This window comes from Aethalodelphis obliquidens, unplaced genomic scaffold (assembly GCF_003676395.1).
Source record: "Aethalodelphis obliquidens isolate GAN/ISIS:26980383/991018 unplaced genomic scaffold, ASM367639v1 scaffold105, whole genome shotgun sequence".
Lineage (NCBI taxonomy): Eukaryota > Metazoa > Chordata > Mammalia > Artiodactyla > Delphinidae > Aethalodelphis > Aethalodelphis obliquidens.
In genome coordinates this window covers 1,119,708-1,137,903 of record NW_020838049.1, presented here as the reverse complement: position 1 = coordinate 1,137,903, position 18,196 = coordinate 1,119,708, and the positions used below count along the sequence as shown (strand labels likewise).

At 35.7% G+C, this 18,196-nt stretch overlaps 1 protein-coding gene and 1 non-coding gene across 2 annotated transcripts in view; one reads left to right on the top strand and one right to left on the bottom strand.

The window, feature by feature from the left end:
• FAM227B (family with sequence similarity 227 member B) overlaps positions 1–18,196 on the top strand; it is a 253,534-nt gene that overhangs the window by 69,083 nt on the left and 166,255 nt on the right. The gene's annotated exons all lie outside the window — the stretch shown is intronic.
• TRNAG-CCC (transfer RNA glycine (anticodon CCC)) lies at positions 9,810–9,882 on the bottom strand. The gene has a single exon. It is a non-coding gene; the product is annotated as a tRNA-Gly (tRNA).

Here is an 18,196-nt window from a genome sequence, read left to right as displayed (position 1 = left end):
TAGGTCTTTAATCCATTTTGAGTTTACTTTTGTATATAGTGTTAGAGAATGTTCTAATTTCATTCTTTTAATGCAGCTGTCTAGTATTCCCAGCATGACTTATTGAAGAGACTGTCCTTTCTCAATTGTATATTCTTGCCTCCTTTATCATATATTAGGTGACCATAGGTGCATGGGTTTATCTCTGGACTTTCTATCCTGTTCCAATGATCTATATTTCTGTTTTTGTGCCAGTACCATACCATTTTGATGACTGTAGCTTTGTAGTATAGTCTGAAGTCAGGGAGCCTGATTCCTCTAGCTCTGTTTTTCTTTCTCAAGATTGCCTTGGCTATTCAGGGTGTTTTGTGTTTCCATACAAATTGTAAAATTTTTTGTTCTAATTCTGTGAAAAATGCTATTGGTAATTTGATAGGGATTGCATTGAATCTGTAGATTACTTTGGGTAGTATAGTCATTTTCACAATATTGATTCTTCCAATCCAAGAACATAGTATATCTTTTCATCTGTTTGTGTCATCTTTTATTTCTTTCATCAATATCTTATAGTTTTTTTTGTTTTTTTGTGGTACACAGGCCTCTCACTGTTGTGGCCTCTCCCATTGCGGAGCACAGGCTCCAGATGTGCAGGCTCAGTGGCCGTGGCTCACGGGCCTAGCCGCTCCGCGGCATGTGGGATCCTCCCAGACCGGGGCACGAACCCGTGTCCCCTGCATTGGCAGGCAGACTCTCAACCACTGCGCCACCAGGGAAGCCCTCATCAATATCTTATAGTTTTTGGAGTACAAACCTTTTGCCTCCTTAGGTAGGTTTATTCCTAGGTATTTTATTCTTTTTGATGCAATGGTAAATGGGACAGTTTTCTTAATTTCTCTTTCTTATCTTTCACTGTTAATGTATAGGAATGCAAGAGATTTCTGTGTATTAATTTTGTATCCTGCAACTTTACCAAATTCATTGATGAGCTCTAGTTCTCTGGTAGCATCTTTAGGATTTTCTATGTATAGTATCATATCATCTGTAAACAGTGCTAGTTTTACTTCTTCTTTTCCAATTTGGATTCCTTTTATTTCTTTTTCTTCTCTGATTGCTGTGGGTAGGACTTCCAAAACTATGTTGAATAAAAGTAGCAAGGGTGGACGTCCTTGTCTTGTTCCTGATCTTAGAGGAAATGCTTTTAGTTTTTCACCAGTGAGAATGATGTTTACTGTGGATTTGCCATATATGGCCTTTATTATGTTGAAGTATGTTCTCTCTATGCCCACTTTCTGGAGAGTTTTTATCATAAATGGGTGTTGAATTTTGTCAAATGCTTTTTCTGCATCTATTGAGATGATCATATGGTTTTTATTCTTCAGTTTGTTAGTGTAGTGTATCACATTGATTGATTTACATATGTTGAAGAATCTTTGCATCCCTGGGGTAAATCCCACTTGATCATGGTATATGATTCTTTTAATGTGTTGTTGGATTGGATTTGCTAGTATTGTTGAAGATTTTTCCTTCTGTATTCATCAGTAATACTGGCCTGTAATGTTTTTGTGTGTGATATCTTTGTCTGGTTTTGGTATCAAGGTGATTGTGACCTTATAGAATGAGCTTTGGAGTGTTCCTTCCTCAGCAATTTTTTGGAATAGTTTGAGAAGGATAGGTGTTAACTCTTCTCTAAATGTTTGATAGAATTTGCCTGTGAATCCATCTGGTTCCAGACAGCTGTTTGTTGGAAGTTTTTAAATCACAGTTTCAATTTCAGTACTTGTGATTGATTTGTTCATATTTTCTATTTCTTCCTGGTACAGTCTTGGAAGATTGTACCTTTCTAAGAATTTGTCCATTTCTTCTAGGTTGTCCATTTTATTGCCGTATAGTTGCTTGTATTAGTCTCTTATGATCCTTTGTATGGTGTCAGTTGTAACTTCTTTTTCATTTCTAATTTTATTGATTTGAGTCCTCTGCCTTTTTTTCTTGATGAGAACCCTACAGGTTCCATTTTAGAAGGCTCAACTCCCCTCCAGTTTCTATCTGCTTTTAGTTATTCCCTGGTATCTTCAAGTGGTTAATGTCCTGTTTTTAAACACTTGCAAGAATTCATAACTTCTATGTATGGGAGAGTCAGACTGATGTAAATTAAATATTTAAATATTGAGTTTATTTTCCAATTTAAATATCAAATTGTCAAATCCCATGTTCTTATAAAACTAGATACTGCTTCATTATCTTCTGTTATTTAGTCTAGTAGAGAAGTCTAAACCAGCCTATGTTTTCTTCCTTTACAGTTAATTTATAAAATTTAGTTTTTACTTTTACTTATTTAGATGTTTCCAAGATTTTTTAATTTGTCTTTAAATTTGGAAAATGTCACTAGAACATGTCTTGATGATTTTCATAAGTTTTCACAATGCCAAAATGTATTTAAAATTCTTGGATTTCCCTAAGCTCTGTGGTAGACCTAGTAATGATCTTAGCCAAATATTTCAAGTGAGACATAGAAACTTATATGGCCAGACTGAAGAGGAAGGGAAAGTGACACTGTTGCAGATATTTAAGGAAAAAGTTTCATTTCACCATTGGAGAGTATCCCCTGACATTGAGGAAATAAAATCTCCAGAGAAAGCCTTCATATCCTGTTTTCACGTGGTATGCTATGACATACTAAATGTTGTCTTGTTACCTCATAAGAAATGAAAATATATAGGGACCAATTTTTTAAAAATAGGATAAAGCCCACTACAAGCTACTTATTTGGTAAATATGTAAACTAAGAAAAATCTTTTATTAGGGAATGACAACTGAAAGGTCTTTGGACGTGAGGCTGAAAGCAAAAAATCAAGTCCCTCGAAAGACCACGATTTTCAACATCATGTTTTAGCCAGTCATGGGCTTACCATTCTACCCGGTGCCCCTGGACTGTAGGACCTTGAGTAAGGGACTTCTCTTTGGATTCCCAAATAAACATCTCATTTCAGTGGAGCTTTTGCTTTTCTGAGTAAGTTTCTGCCAATGTGGATGAGGATCTGTCCAGACCTCCTCATGTGTACTTTCCCATCATGTGGTAAACTATATTTATTATGAAAAACACTTTAAAATTTGGTCCCATTTCATGGACTTCAGATATAATATCAGTTTTTGTATTTTCTTTCTGGTGCTGATGCACATTTTCCTATTTGTAAGTTTTGTAGTTGTTTTACTTAGAGTTGAGAGATAGATCAAAGTGGTTATGTTTATCCCAATTCTTTACATGGGGTTTCCTTTTGGATTTGTTTTTATTATTATTTTTTATTTAAACATGCAGGAAAGTATAGAAAATATTTCCCACACATAACAAATACTTGCATTTTGCCATATTTGCTTTTCAAGCCTTTTATTTACATATCTTTTGTACCATTCCTAAATCTGTCCCTTCCTCCCCAGAGGTAATGATTATATGGGTATTTGTAGGCATTCTTCCTTTCTATAATATATAGCATTGTTTCTTATGTTCTTTACATAAATAATATATATGAAACTGTTTCAATATTTAACCATAATCAACATTCAAAAATTAAAAATAATCAACAGATATTGACCAATATTTTTAGCCACCAAGAGAATACAGTTATGTTATTCCATAGTTTATATAGAGGCCATCAAAAATGTTTTTCTCTTATTAGAGGAAGTATACTGCTTATGAGCTTTTATCTCAATTACTTTTGTTCCAAATATTATTTATATGTTGCTTCATGATAGTCCTGGTTTTTTCAGAAGTTATTATTTTTGCAGTATCCATTTTATGCAATCTAAAATAAAGAATTACTCTGGGTGGTGAACTACCATGCTTTAAAGAGGTTTTATACTGTATTTCTAACGAAATGATCATTTTAATTTGGAAAAACATAAAAATTATATTTGTTTCAAACACACTTGATTTTCATATTAATGGAAAGTCTTTATAAAATGCATCATATATTTTATTTACCCATAGATATTTGAAAAGTACTTTTTATATTACATTCTAAAACGTCACTAGATTTTTCTGTTTCTGGATAAGATCATCTAAGTCTGGGGTATTATGGTAGGTTAGAGGTTTAATTAGGGTTTCTTTTCATATACTGCTCAAAATTAAGTTTTAATAATTTATATTCAACTTGGGGAAATCTTCAATTTGAACTATGTATTTGATAAAGTGTGTTAACGTATTAGGGCTTTATTAGTAATATTCTTATGTAGTAGGTTGCTTTTATTATCAGTTATAAAATGAGGAAACTGAAACATAAGGGAATTAAATAACTTGCTCAAGGTCACATCACTCATAAATGGTGGAATATGAATTCAAATTCAGGAAATTCTGGCCTTAGAATCTGAACTCTTTAACGACTTCACATACTGCCTCTCAGACATTTAATTTTACAGGCTTGTAAGTATGTTAAGGCTTAAAATTGTCATCATAGGATAAGAGTTTTAACTTAGGAGAATTACCATAGCCTTATTCCCTCATTCATGACTAATGTGAATGAGTGTTTAGATCCTTTTCTGGGATCAAGTTTTAATATGTGAGAAGGAAGGAGGAAAGCTGTTAGAAGAGCCAAAGTAGGATGCAGAAGGCTGGGGGAAAATCTCACTTGTTTCCCAATTTTGTATACAGATGCCTCTAGAAATAGCAAGCAATCGTTTGGAGAATGGAAAACCCACACTGTGGGGCCAAAGTGGTCCAGAGGTACAGTGACAGCAAAGAGTTGGAATTTCTAATCCTCTGAAAGAAGCTGAGCCTCCACTAGGGAAGCACGGGTCTAGTCTACTAGACACTGTTTTTTTTTTTTTTTTTTTTTGTAGGGAAACTAAAAGGGCAGATGTTCCACTTCAAAAAGGCAAGGATTGCATAAAGAAGTAGTCTTATTTTTCTATAAAGTAATTTTTTCTGTAGACTTCTGTTTAGACTGTGACTACTAGGAAATCTGTTCAAGGTAGAATTTTGTTCAAATCTTTGTTTTTATTTGAACTTTGAGCCTCTTATATTTCTGTAGAACCTTAACCTACATTTAAAGCTGTCTTATGAGAATTCATATTAGTTAGTGATCAGTGAGTGCCTCTCCTCCACATAGTGATTCAGAGATCCAGACTGCTTCCACCTTCTGGGGTCACCATCCTATAGATCTTCACAGTCAGTAGAATTAATCTGTATCAGGAGAATAAAAGAGGAATAGACACACACTCATAAAAGTCTTGATTCAGAAGTTTTCCATATCACTTCCAATCACATACCATTAGTGAGAACAAACCATGGCTACACCTAGGTGTAAGGAGGGCTGACAAATTAAAAACTCTGGTTGGGAAAGTGCTACCTAGTAATAGCTACGTATTATGGAAGGGGGAGCATATAGTTTGCAGGACAGGAAGTGTCTCATTTACAGGAATTAAAGAATAGTGCAGTAATCCTTATGTATGGAGTGCTTTTGCTACGGCCAATGATAAAATTTGAGCTTTCCAGTACTGATGAACCTAGTGGCAGGGCAGGAATAAAGACACAGACATAGAGAACATACTTGAGGACACAGTCGGGGAAGGGGAAGCTGGGACGAAGTGAGAGAGTAACATTGACATATATACACTACCAAATGTAAAATAGCTAGCTAGTGGGAAGGTGCTGCATAGCACAGGGAGATCAGCTCAATGCTTTGTGATGACCTAGAGGGGTGGGATAGGGAGGGTGGGAGGGAGACACAAGAGGGAGGAGATATGGGGATGTATGTATTGTATACATATAGCTGATTCACTTTGTTGTCCAACAGAAACTAACACACTATTGTAAAGCAATTATACTCCAATAAAGATATAAACAAAAAAGAAATTAAAAAATGAAAATAATAAAAATTTTGAGCTTTCAAACAAAAATTTTGAAGAACTTGCATCCACTACCATAATCTTGACAGTTTTCCAATACTTAAAGACCTCTGGTAATTCAGTGGTGATATTAATGAATGTGATTTTTTTTTTTTTACTATAAAGAAATGTGTCAACATTTAGAATATCTGCATAACTCACTGAACCAATATTTTACAAATGACTAATGCATTATATTTTTTTAAATTATACATAGTGACAGACCAATGGATTTTAACACAACAGAGTACACAAAGCACAGTTATGTGTTTTCAGATTCCACATTGCAACCCACCATTAAGAAACTAGAACTTGTCACATTTGGGTATAGTATTCAAAGAGTATTCACAACTATTAAAATACTCCTCCTTTTTTTGACTAATCTGTGTGATACTGGATTTTCTTAATATGCTTCAATAGATAAATATATGCTTCAAAAAATATATCACAGTAGCAGAAATGCAGAAGTAAATATTAGAATCCAGCTGTCTTCTACTAAACCAGTTGTTAGAGATCTTTTAAATGTGAAACAGTGTTACTCTTCTCAAATTTTTTTCTTGAATATAGTTATCTTTTTCGAAAAAGATGCCATTTATGTTAATATGAAATGGGTTTATTACTGTTATTTTTAATGAAATAATAAATACATGTTTGAGATTTCTCAGTTTTAATTTCTAATATAGGAAATACTAATAGATACAAAAACACATATAAACAAAAGTTCTTGTTGTCTTCAGTTATTCTTAAGAGTATAAAGTGGTCCTGAGACTAAAATTTTGAGGACCACTCTCCTACAGGAAATCATTGCAAAGGGGTTTGGCCCATGGCATCTGAGAGCTACCATATTCTGCTTATAGTTTTACATTCTGCTTACAGTTTTATAGTTTCTGTGTTGCTTATCCCCAAGCTGGACTCAGTCGTAACTGTGGAGAATCCTCTAAACGTAAGACTCAGATAATTTATTTACTAAGGACATAAGCATGTTTTGATTTGGAGACTTCTCTACAGTTTCTAATGTTTCCTCAGCTCTGATGTATTTAACTTGCACATAAAAGACTTGAATGTCCTTGAGTATGTCATATAATCCCTCTCAGCCTTATTTTTCCACCTGAAAAAAATGAGGTGATTAGAATAGATTATTTCTATAGTTCCCTTTTCTAACATTTCGTTACTCTATGCCTTCTATCCATAGGTACTGAATAAACTCCTAAAATGCTTGTTGAATGTTGAGGTGAAATTAGCAGTAGAGACTGATGACTTAGATTTATTATTTTGGAACTCTTTCCCCTCAACAGTTCTATCTGTGTGTGTGTGTGTGTGTGTCTTTGTGTGTATTACTTCCTTAATTTGTGTGCTGGAGGAATGCTGAGGCAGGTCAAGAGCTGAACTGAGGTAAAACATGAGTATATACATATGTATGTGTGTGTATATATGACTGTCAAGGAATGCAATAATCTGGGCTCCAGGTATGCTGCTGTCTCAGAATTGCTTCTAATCTAAAACATTTTTAAGACATAATTTCTTCTTCTTGACATTTTAGATGCTTATTGTCATATGGGGTTAACTTTTCTCCAGAATTTTAAACTAAAAGCACTTTCTCTTTTTGTTTTTAATGAGTTAAACAGGCAGCAGGTAGTTAAAATTTGCCTTCCAAACAAAATGGCATATCTCCCTTTTTAGGACTGGAATGTAAGAAGTTACAGAATTTCAGTATCTGGAAGGACTCAGGATTTACAAGCCAGTTCCCCTTAACCAGTATATTGTTAGATTATTTACAAGACTAAAGTTTTAATGGTCATTTCTCTTATTGTGGTACCACACCATATAACTCTTAAACTCAGATGAAGATCGTTTTTGAAAAACAATCTTTACACCCCCTCTAATTTTTAAGCCCGATTTTTCCTCTTTTTCTGAACTTTAAGGTTAAAGCATTAACATACTTTATGGTTTTTTATAGACTATTGTTTAAACCACAAGTGATAAAAAATATTTCTTCTGTTCAGTTAACATGTAACTTTTAAGTACCTATGTGCACATTACTGTACTTAGTGATGTGAGGAGGTGAAAAATTTTTTAACAAGTTACTCATACACAAGCACTAGTTGATATTTAGCAAATGACATGTTCCAAAAATGCTTCAAGTAATAGCCAGATGGATTAGCTACTTGAACTTTAACTTGCACCTTTGTCATTTTGCTACATCTTCACTCTAAGCAATGCTTAGGGACAATAAAGACAGAACCCTTCAAACTTGAAAATGAGATAGCCCTCTGAGAATTAAGCCAGTAAAATCTCAACATTGCGCTTTTCAGTATACATCATTAAAGAAAAACAAGAAATTTGCATGGCTAAAGAGTGAGGAAACCCCCAAAACAGTAACAGGATGGCCAGAGATATAAACTCCCAAAGTGGCAATAATTTCAGTAAGTTGTATTATTGTACTATCATTGGTTAAATTTTTAAAATTTTTATTGGGGTATAATTGATTTACAATGTTGTATTAGTTTCAGGTATACAGCAAAGTGAATTGCTATACAAATACATATATCCACTCTTTTTTAGATCCTTTTCCCTTATAGGACAGAGTATTGAGTAGAGTTCCCTGTGCTATACAGTAGGTCTTCATTAGTTATCTGTTTTATGTATAGTAGTATGTATATGTCAATCCCAATCTTCCAATTTATCCCTCCCCTCCCTTACCCCCTGGTAACCATAAATTTATTTTCTACATCTGTAACTCTATTTCAAAGATATAAGTTTTTGTAGATAATTTCATTTGTAGCCTTTTTCTTAGATTCCACATATAAGCAATATCATATGATATTTGTCTTTCTCTGTCTGACTTACTTCACTCACTATGAGAATCTCTGGGTCCATCCATGTTGCTGCAAATGGCATTATTTTGTTCTTTTATATGGCTGAGTAATATTCCATTGTATGTATGTACCACATCTTCTGTATCCATTCCTCTGGAGATGGACATTTAGGTTGCTTCCATGTCCTGGCTATTGTGAATTGTGCTACAATGAACATTGGGGTACATGTAGCTTTTTGACTTATGGTTTTCTCCATATGTACACCCAGGAGTGGGATTGCTGGATCATACGGTAGCTCTATTTTCAGTTTTTTAAGGAACTTCCATACTGTTCTCCATAGTGGCTGTTCCAGTTTGCATTCCCATCACCCTCTCCAGCATTTATTGTTGATAGACTTTCTGATGACGGCCATTCTGATGGGTGTGAGGTGATAACCTCATTCTAGTTTTGATTTGCATTTCTCTAATAATTAGTGATTTTGAGCATCTTTTCACATGCTTTTTAATCTTCTGTATGTCTTCTTTGGAGAAATGTCTGTTTAGATTTTCTGCCCGTATTTTGATTGGGTTGTTTGTTTTTTTTGGCTTTTATACTATGTGAAGAAAGACTGTGTGAACAGAAGTGGGGTGAACAATATGTAGCATAGAATAGTTATAGCCCAAAGAACCAGAAACTAGTAGTGTTTTTACAGAACTATCCAAATTTGATTGTTGTGAATTAGATTTCGGAATAACTTGGATAATATATCTTTTAAAATCATTTATCCTCCTTTTGCTGGGATGCAACTTCTTAATTACTAATTTAGCTTCCAAGATAATTTTCCATGGTCTGCCACAGGGTGACTTGCAAATGCTCCCCCCCCACCCCCCGCAGGTACATTGGTCTGTAGATTGGTAGCAGTGGTCAGAGGTGCTGGATAATGTAAAAAGCAGCAGGTTCTTATCGTATTATTAAATGCATTAACGTACTCCAGTGAGTGATGTGGAAATATCATGCTAAGGAGAAGTGAATAACAAGAATTTGAATACTTCTTTTTTTAATATTTATTTGTTTATTTGGCTGTGCCGGGTCTTAGTTACAACACACGGGATCTTCGTCACCATGTGTGGGATCTTCGTTGTGGCAAGTGAGATCTAGCTCCCTGACAAGGGATCGAACCTGGGCCCCCTGCATTGGGAGTGCAGAGTCTTAACCACTGGACCACCAGGGAAGTCCCAAGAATTTGAATACTTCTAAGAGATTAAGTCACTAGGTTGAACAAAACAAGGTGGTATGTTTCTTTTTTATTGAAGTATAGTTGATTTACAATGTTATATTAGTTTCAGGTGTACAAAATATTGTTTCAACATTTTTATAGGTTATACTCCATTTAAATTTATTATAAAATATTGGCTATATTCCCTGTGCATTACATCCTTGTATCTTATTTATTTTCTACCTAGTAGTTTGTACCTCTTAATCCCATTCACCTATCTTGTCTCTCCCCCCACCCATCGTCCCACTTGTAACCACTAGTTTGTTCTCTGTGAGTCTGTTTTTGTTTTGTTATATTCACTCATTTGTTTTATTTTTTAGATGCTACATATAGGTGAAAATGTGTGTATTTGTCTTTCTCTGTCTGACTTATTTCACTAAGCATAATACCCTCCAGGCCCATCCATGTTACTGCAAATGGCGATTTTTCATTCTTTTTTATGGCTGAGTAACATTCCATTGTGTATATGTATGTATGTATATGTGTGTGTGTGTGAAGATATATACACATCTTTTTTTTTATACACATCTTCTTTATCCATTCATCTGTTCATAGACACTTAGGTCGATTTCATATTATGGCTATTGTAAATAATGCTGCTATGAACATTGGAGAGCATTAATCCTTTCAAATTAGTGTTTTTGTCTTCTTTGGATATATAACCAGGAGTGGAATTTCTTGATCATATGATGGATCTAATTTTATTTTTTTGAGGAACCTCCATACTCATTTCCATAATGGCTATACTAATGTACATTCTCACCAACAGTGCACAAGAGTTCCTTTACTCCGCATCCTTGCCAAAATTTATTTTTTTTTTGTCTATTTGATGATAGTCATTCTGACAGGTTGGAGGTGATATCTCATTGTGGTTTTGATTTGCATTTCTCTGATGGTTAGTGATGTTGAGCATCTTTTCATGTGCCTGTTGGTCCTCTTTGAAAAAAATTCTATTCAGGTCTTCTGCCCAGTTTTTAATCAAGTTGTTTGTTTTTTTGACAATGAGTTGTATGAGCTCTTTATATATTTTGGATATTTACTCTTGGCAGACATACCATTTGCAAATATCTTTCCTCATTGAGTATGTTGTCTTTTTGTTTTGTTGATGGTTTCCTTTGCTGTGCAAAAGCTTTTAGTTTAATTAGGTTCATTTGTAATTTTTGCTTTTGTTTCTCTTGCCCGAGGAGAAAGATGCAAAAAAATGTTGTTACGATTTACATCAAAAGTATATGCCTACGTTTTCGTCTAGAGTTATGGTTTTTAGTCTTAAATTTAGGGTTTTAATCCATTTTGAGTTTGTTTTTATATATGGCGTGAGAAAATGTTCTAATCTCATTCTTTTACATGTAGCTTTTCAGTTTTCCCAACAGCGCATATTGAAGAGACTGTCTTTCCTCATTATGTACTTCTACCTCCTTTATCCTAGATTAATTGACCATATGTTTGTGGGTTTATTTCTGGTCTCTCTATTCTGTGCCATTGGTCTATGTGTCTGTTGTTATGCCAGTACCATGCTGTTTTGATTACTATAGCTGTGTAGTGTAGTCTGGAGTCAGGGAACATGACATCTCCAGCTTTGTTCTTTTTTCTCAAGATGCTTTGAGTATTCAGGGTCTTTTGTGGTTTCATGAAAATTTTAGGATTATTTGTTCTAGTTCTATAAAAAAGTCATGGGTATTTTGATAGGGCTTGCATTAAATCTGTAGATTGCTTTGGGTAGTATGGAAATTTTAATAATGTTCTTAATCCATGACCATGGGATACCTTTCAATTTCTTTGTATCATCTTCACTTGCCGTCATTAATGTCTTACAGTTTTCAGAGTGTAGTTAAGTTTATTCACAGGTATTTTATCCTTTTTGATACAAGTGTAAAATGGAATTGTTGTCTTGTTTTCTCTTTCCAATAGTTCATTATTAGTGTACAGAAAAGCAACCCATTTCTGTATATTGATCTTGTATCTCACAACTTTACTGAATTCATTTATTAGTTCTAATCGTTTTTTTGGTGGAGACTTTAGGCTTTTCTAAATATAGTCATGTCATCTGCAAATAGTGATAGTTTTACTTCTTCCTTTCCAATTTGGATGCCTTTTATTTCTTTTTCTTGTCTGATTGCTGTGGCTAGGACTTCCAATACTATGTTAGATAGAAACGGTGAGAGTGGGCATCCTTGCCTTGTTCATGATTTTAGAGGAAAACCTTTCAGTTTTTCACCATTGAGTACAATGTTAGCTGTGGATTTGTCATAAATGGCCTTTATATTGAGATATTTTCCTTCTAAACTAGCTGCTCTGTGGCATGTGGGATCTACCCAGACCAGGGCTCAAACCCGTGTCCCCTGCATTGGTGGGCAGATTCTTAACCACTGTGCCACCAGGGAAGTCATAAACTAACTTTTTTGAGAGTTTTTATCATGAATGGGTGTTGAATTTTGTCAGATGCTTGTTCTACATCTATTGAGATGATCATGTAATTTTTATTTTTCATTTTGTTAATTTGGTATATCACATTGATTTGTGGATACTGAACTATCCTTACATCCCTGGAATAAATCCCACTTGATCATGGTGTATGATCCATTTGATATGTTGCTGAATTTGGTTTGCTAATATTTTATTGAGGATTTTTGCATCTGTATTCATCAGAAATATTTGCCTGTGATTTTCTTTTTTGTAATGTCTTTGCCTGGTTTGGGTATCATGGTGGCTTTAAAGAATGAATTTGGATGTGTTTCCTTCTCTTCGATTTTTTGGAATAGTTTAAGAAGGATAGGAGGATAGGGGAGTTTTCTGATTACTGATTTAATTTTAATACTAGTAGTCAGTCTGTTCAGATTATCTATCTCTTCCTGCTTCAGTCTTGGAAGATTGTATGTTTCTAGGAATTTATCCATTTCTTCTAGTCTGTCCAGTTTGTTGGCATATATCTGCTCATAGTACTCTCTTATGATTGTATTTTTGTGATATCAGTTATAGCTTCTCCTCTTTCATTTCTTATTTTATTTGTGTCCTCTCTCTTTTTTTCTTAATGAGCCTGGGTAAAGGCTTACCAATTTTATTTATCTTTTCAAAAATCAGCTCTTGGTTTTATTGATTTTTTTCTATTATTTTTTGGGGGGTCTCTTTTATTTATTTCCACTCTGATCTTTATTATTTCCTTCCTTCTGCTGACTTTGGACTTTGTTCTTCTTCTAACTCCTCTAGATGGTTGGTTAGGTTTTTTATTAGAGATTTTTCTTATTTCCTGAGGTATGCCTATATTGCTATAAACTTCCCTCTTAGAACCGCTTTAGCTGCATCCCATAGATTTTGGAAAGTTGTGTTTTTATTTTCATTTTCATTTGTCTCAAGGTATTTTCTGATTTCCTTTGATTTCTTTGTTGACCTATTGGTTTTTTAGTAGCATGTTGTTTAGTCTCCATGTGTTTGTGTTTTTCCCATTTTTCTTCTGGTAATTAACTTCTAGTTTCATACCATTGTGGTTGGAAAAGATACCTTAACTGTTTATTGTAGTTATAGTTGATTTTATAATTTTTGTCTTTTAATCTTCATACTAGCTTATTTAAGTGGTTAATTCACAGCCTTTACTATATATTTGCCTTTACCAATGGGATTTTTCCCTTCCTTTAAGTTCTTATTTCTTGTTATAGCCTTTTCTTTTTCACATAAAGAAGACCCTTTAACACTTCTTGTACAGTCAGTTTAGTAATATGAACTCTTAATTTTTGCTTATCTGAGAATCTCTATATCTCTCCTTCAATGCTGAAATGGCAACCTTGATGGGTAGAATATCCTAAGTTGTAGACTTTTTCCTTTCAGTACATTAAATGTATCATGCCGCTCCCTTATGGCCTGCAAAGTTTCTGCTGAAAAATCAGCTTATAGCCTTATGGGGGTTCCCTTGTATGTAACTTTTTTTTTCTCTTGCTGCCTTTAGAATTCTCTCTTTATGTTTTGCCACTTTAACTATGATATGTCTTGGTGTGGGTCTCTTTATTTTCACTTTGTTTGGGACTCTCTGTGATTCCTGTACGTAGATATCTCTCTCCTTCATATTTGGGAAGTTTTCAGCCATTATTTCATCAAATACATCTCTACCCCTTTTTCTCTTCTCCTTCTGGGACCCCTGTAATGTGAACGTTAGTACACTTGATATTGTCCAGAGGTTCCCTTAAACTATTCTCATTTTTTAAATTTGTTTTTCTTTTTGCTATTCTGATTGTGTAATTTCTATTATTCTGTCTTCCAGATAGCTCATGCATTCTTCTGTTATCACCTAATCTGCTGTTAATTCCTATAATTTTTCAATTCAGTTATTGAATTCTTCGGCTCTGACTGGTTCTTTTTTCTATTTTCTAGTTCTTTCTTAAAATTCTCATGATGTTCATCTATTTTTTCCCCCAAGTTCAGGTAGCCATCTTATTACTATTGCTTCAAGCTCTTTATTAGGTAAATTGTTTGTATCTGTTTCATTGGAGTTTTTTCAGGGGTGGTTTCTTGTTCTTTTGTTTGAAACATATTCTTCTGTCTTCTCATTTTGTTTAAACTTCTCTGTCTCTATGAAATTAGGTGAAACAGTTACCTATTCTGATATTGAGGGTGTGTCCTTGTGTGGGAGTGTCCCTATGCAGTTTTCTTGTGCCCAGAGGCTTTGTTAGGTGGCTGTACCTGAAGTGAGCAAAGGCCAGGTCTTTCCCTGAGGTGTGCTGGCAGCCACCACCTTGGTGGGAAGTAGGGCTGGAGCCAGAGCCAGGTGCAAGCTGGGACTTCTCCTTTGCTCAGTGTCCATCACTGCTCTATCAGGGGTGGGGTCTGGGTCCAAGAGTTTGGAACAGGAGCCCTGAGGGACTTGGGTTTTTCCAGGGTTTCTCCACCTTGGTTTAGGGGTGGCTGGGGCCTAAGGACTTAGGGCTGCACTTCTGTGCTGCTTTCACTTTTCCCCAGTGTGCTTACCTCGGTTAGACGTTGGGTCAGGCCAGAAGGGTTGGTGCTACACTAGTGAGCTGGCTCACTCAGTGTGAGAAGGGACACATGCTCGAGTGTGATAATTGTCTCTGCCCTGGAGCTAGTCTCACTCCCTCCTGATTGTGAGCAAGGATGCACTCTGGCAGTGGTAGTCTTTGCCCTGGAGCTAGTCTCACTCCCTCCCAAGTCTGTGCACCAAGCTGCATCCTGGTATGCTGGCAGTGGCTGCCAATACCCTGATCAAAGTGAAACTGCACCCCTTCAGATGTGACTTGAACCCAGCCACACTTCGGATGGGATTTGAACCCACAGCCTCTGACTTAGGAGAGGACTCAAACCCATTTGCACCTCAGCTGGGACTCAAACCCACAATCTTCTAACTGAAACCACACAACCCATCTCAGGACTTAATGAAGTTCAGGTTCTTTATGCCTCCGTGCAGAAGGAATTCAGTGAGAGACAAAGTGATAGGCAAGAAGTAGATTTATTAATATCCTTTGTAAAGAATTTGCAGGAAAACGGGACATGAGAGGATGGTCATGTCCCAGGTCTTGGGTGAGTCCCTGGGATGGGCCCGCCGAGTGAGGGTCTTTGGCTCCACGCAGAAGGAATTCAAGAGCGAGCCATAGTAAAGTGAAGGCAGAGATACACATTCCATAGACAGAATGCTGGCCATCTCAGAAGGTGAGAGCAGCCCTAGGAGAAACACACTCCAAAGACAGAGTGTGGGCCATCTCAGAAGGTGAGAGAGGCCCTGAAATACGGGATAGTTAGTTTTCATGGGCTGGGTAATTTCATAGGCTTATGAGTGGGAGGGTTATTCCAACTATTTTGAGGAAGGGGTGGGGATTTTGAGGAATTGGGCCGCTGCTCACTTTTTGCCCTTTTATGATTGGCCTAGGGACTGTCATGGCACCTGTGGGTGTGTCGTTTAGGACGCTAATGTATTACAGTGGGCATATAATGAGTCTCAAGGTCTACTGGAAGTCAAATTTTCCACCACCTTGGGCCTAATTGGTTCTAACCAGTTTATGTAGTATCCTCAACAGCTATGTCATTCTTTTAAAGGTTGTGCCCTGACCCCTTCCATTCTGTCTCAAAACCCCTCACTCCCCAGGAAGGATCCCTGAGCCTGTGAAATAGCCCCCTCCTCTTCTGTGTCCTCTGCTAGGGATGCAGGTCCTGACCAGATCACTTCTCTCTTCCTACCAGATTGTGTGTGAATCTTTCCTCACAGCTTTGGTTGTAGAGGAGCCTTCCTGCTAGTTCCCAGTGAGAGTCATTCTATATGTAGTTGTAGCTTTGATGTTTTCGTGAGGGGAGGTGAGTCCAGCATCCTCCTATTCCGTCACCTTGAATCCACCCCAAGATGGTACATTTCTATTCATTTGCAACAACTACATTTATATATTGCTTAAATATTGGAATAATGCTTTGTAATGAGGTGTGCTCATTATTCTGTCACTGAATTGGAATTGGTTTATCCATTCATTGAATGAATATTTGCTGACAGCTTACTCTGTGCCAGACACTGTTAAAGGTGCTTGGGATATGTAAGTGAACAAAATAGATAAGATACATTTTTTTTAAATTAAGGACTAGTGAGGAGAAAAAGACAATGGGATAAACACAGTGGACTAAGGAAACTCTAAGGTTTATGGTGGGCAGTGAGAAGATTGGACAGATAAAGTAGAGCCAGTTGTTTGACAGCTTTGGATGCTATTTTAAAGAATTTAAATTCAATAGTCAGTAAGCAGCTAACATGGATTCTTTAACTGACAACTGACATCGTCAAAGTAGTATTTCAGGAAGATTAAGGAAATAGGTAGTATCTGAGATGGGCAGGAACTTGAGACAGAAGAATGATTAGGGAACAATTGCTAAACTCTAGACATGAGGTAATGAGGTTGTAAAGGACCAAGAAAGACATACAACTGAGATATTGAAAAAGAAGAGGCTAGCTAGGTTTTGGTGATAACGGATAGTCAAAGAGAAGTAGAGGTAAGAATAAAGCTGACTAAATTTTGAGCATAAATTTTAGGGAAAGTGTTTATCCATTCCCATGTACAGAGGGTTGGAATATATATTGGGGAAAAGAGTCCTGAAAATCAAATTTGCAATTTACATTTTTTAAAGGCTTTAAAACTTATGGGTCTAATAATTCTGTTTCTTATAATTATCTTAATAAGGTAATCATAAATATAAAGGAGTATGTACAAAAAAATCATTTATGTTAGTGAAAAATTTGAAACAACCAAAATAACCAACAATAGAAGATCAGTTAAGTCTCACTCAGCCTAGCTGGATCCATTAACTGGTTGATTAATAGAAAAATTTTAAAGTGGAGACTCATTAAATCGATATGTACATATGCCTTAAGTATTTTCTTTACTTCAAACATAACTGTGTACATTCGTCAGTTTTTTATATGGGGCTATTGTCTTTTCCATATCAATGGGCATATCATGTCCATTAAAGTATTGTCTACAGTGTACAGTTAGAGTTTCTTTAAAATGGCATGAGAATTCAATGATATCTGCCAAACAATCTGAGTGCATAATTCTAGACTTTTATTACTTTTTTTCCTGTTTTTTTTTCCCATACCTAAGTTTTTAATCACTTACATTTTTCCATTGCCCCTCCATAGGCCACTCTAAGGACTTTGGCTTTTATTCTAATATGGAAAACAGCTGCAGTTCTGAATAGAGAAATTGCATTATCTGAAATATGATATAACAGAATCACTCTGGCTACTCTGAGAATGGACTATGGTGTGTGTGTGGCAGGTGTTGGGAGTAGGGGGAGGGTGTCCTTTGTGCACTTTATACTCCATAATTGTTTCATTGCAAAAACAACTGTGGCTCTCTTTCCAGTGTTTGCATTTCCTTTTAGCCCCAATGTGAATAACGAAATATGGAGACAATAGGAAAACTAGGGATCCAAGAAGCACGGCAGACTTTAGAACCATCTTAGAAAATATGGAATTAAGTGGGAAGCAACATAAGGCTTTTCAGGGTGTTTAAGGAAGAAACAAAGACAAAGAATCAGGTATAATTCCTAGAAAGTCCTCTCCACCCCTGCTGCCATCATTTAGCTAATTGATTCTCAAATGCATAGGCCCATTAGAATCTCCTGGACAGCTTTTAAAATACCAGTGCCTGGGCCCCATCCCAGATATACTGATGCATTTGGTCTGGAGTGGGACCTAGGTCTCATTTTATTTATATATATATATATATATATATATTATATTATATATATTATATATATATAATATATATTATATATATTATATATATTATAT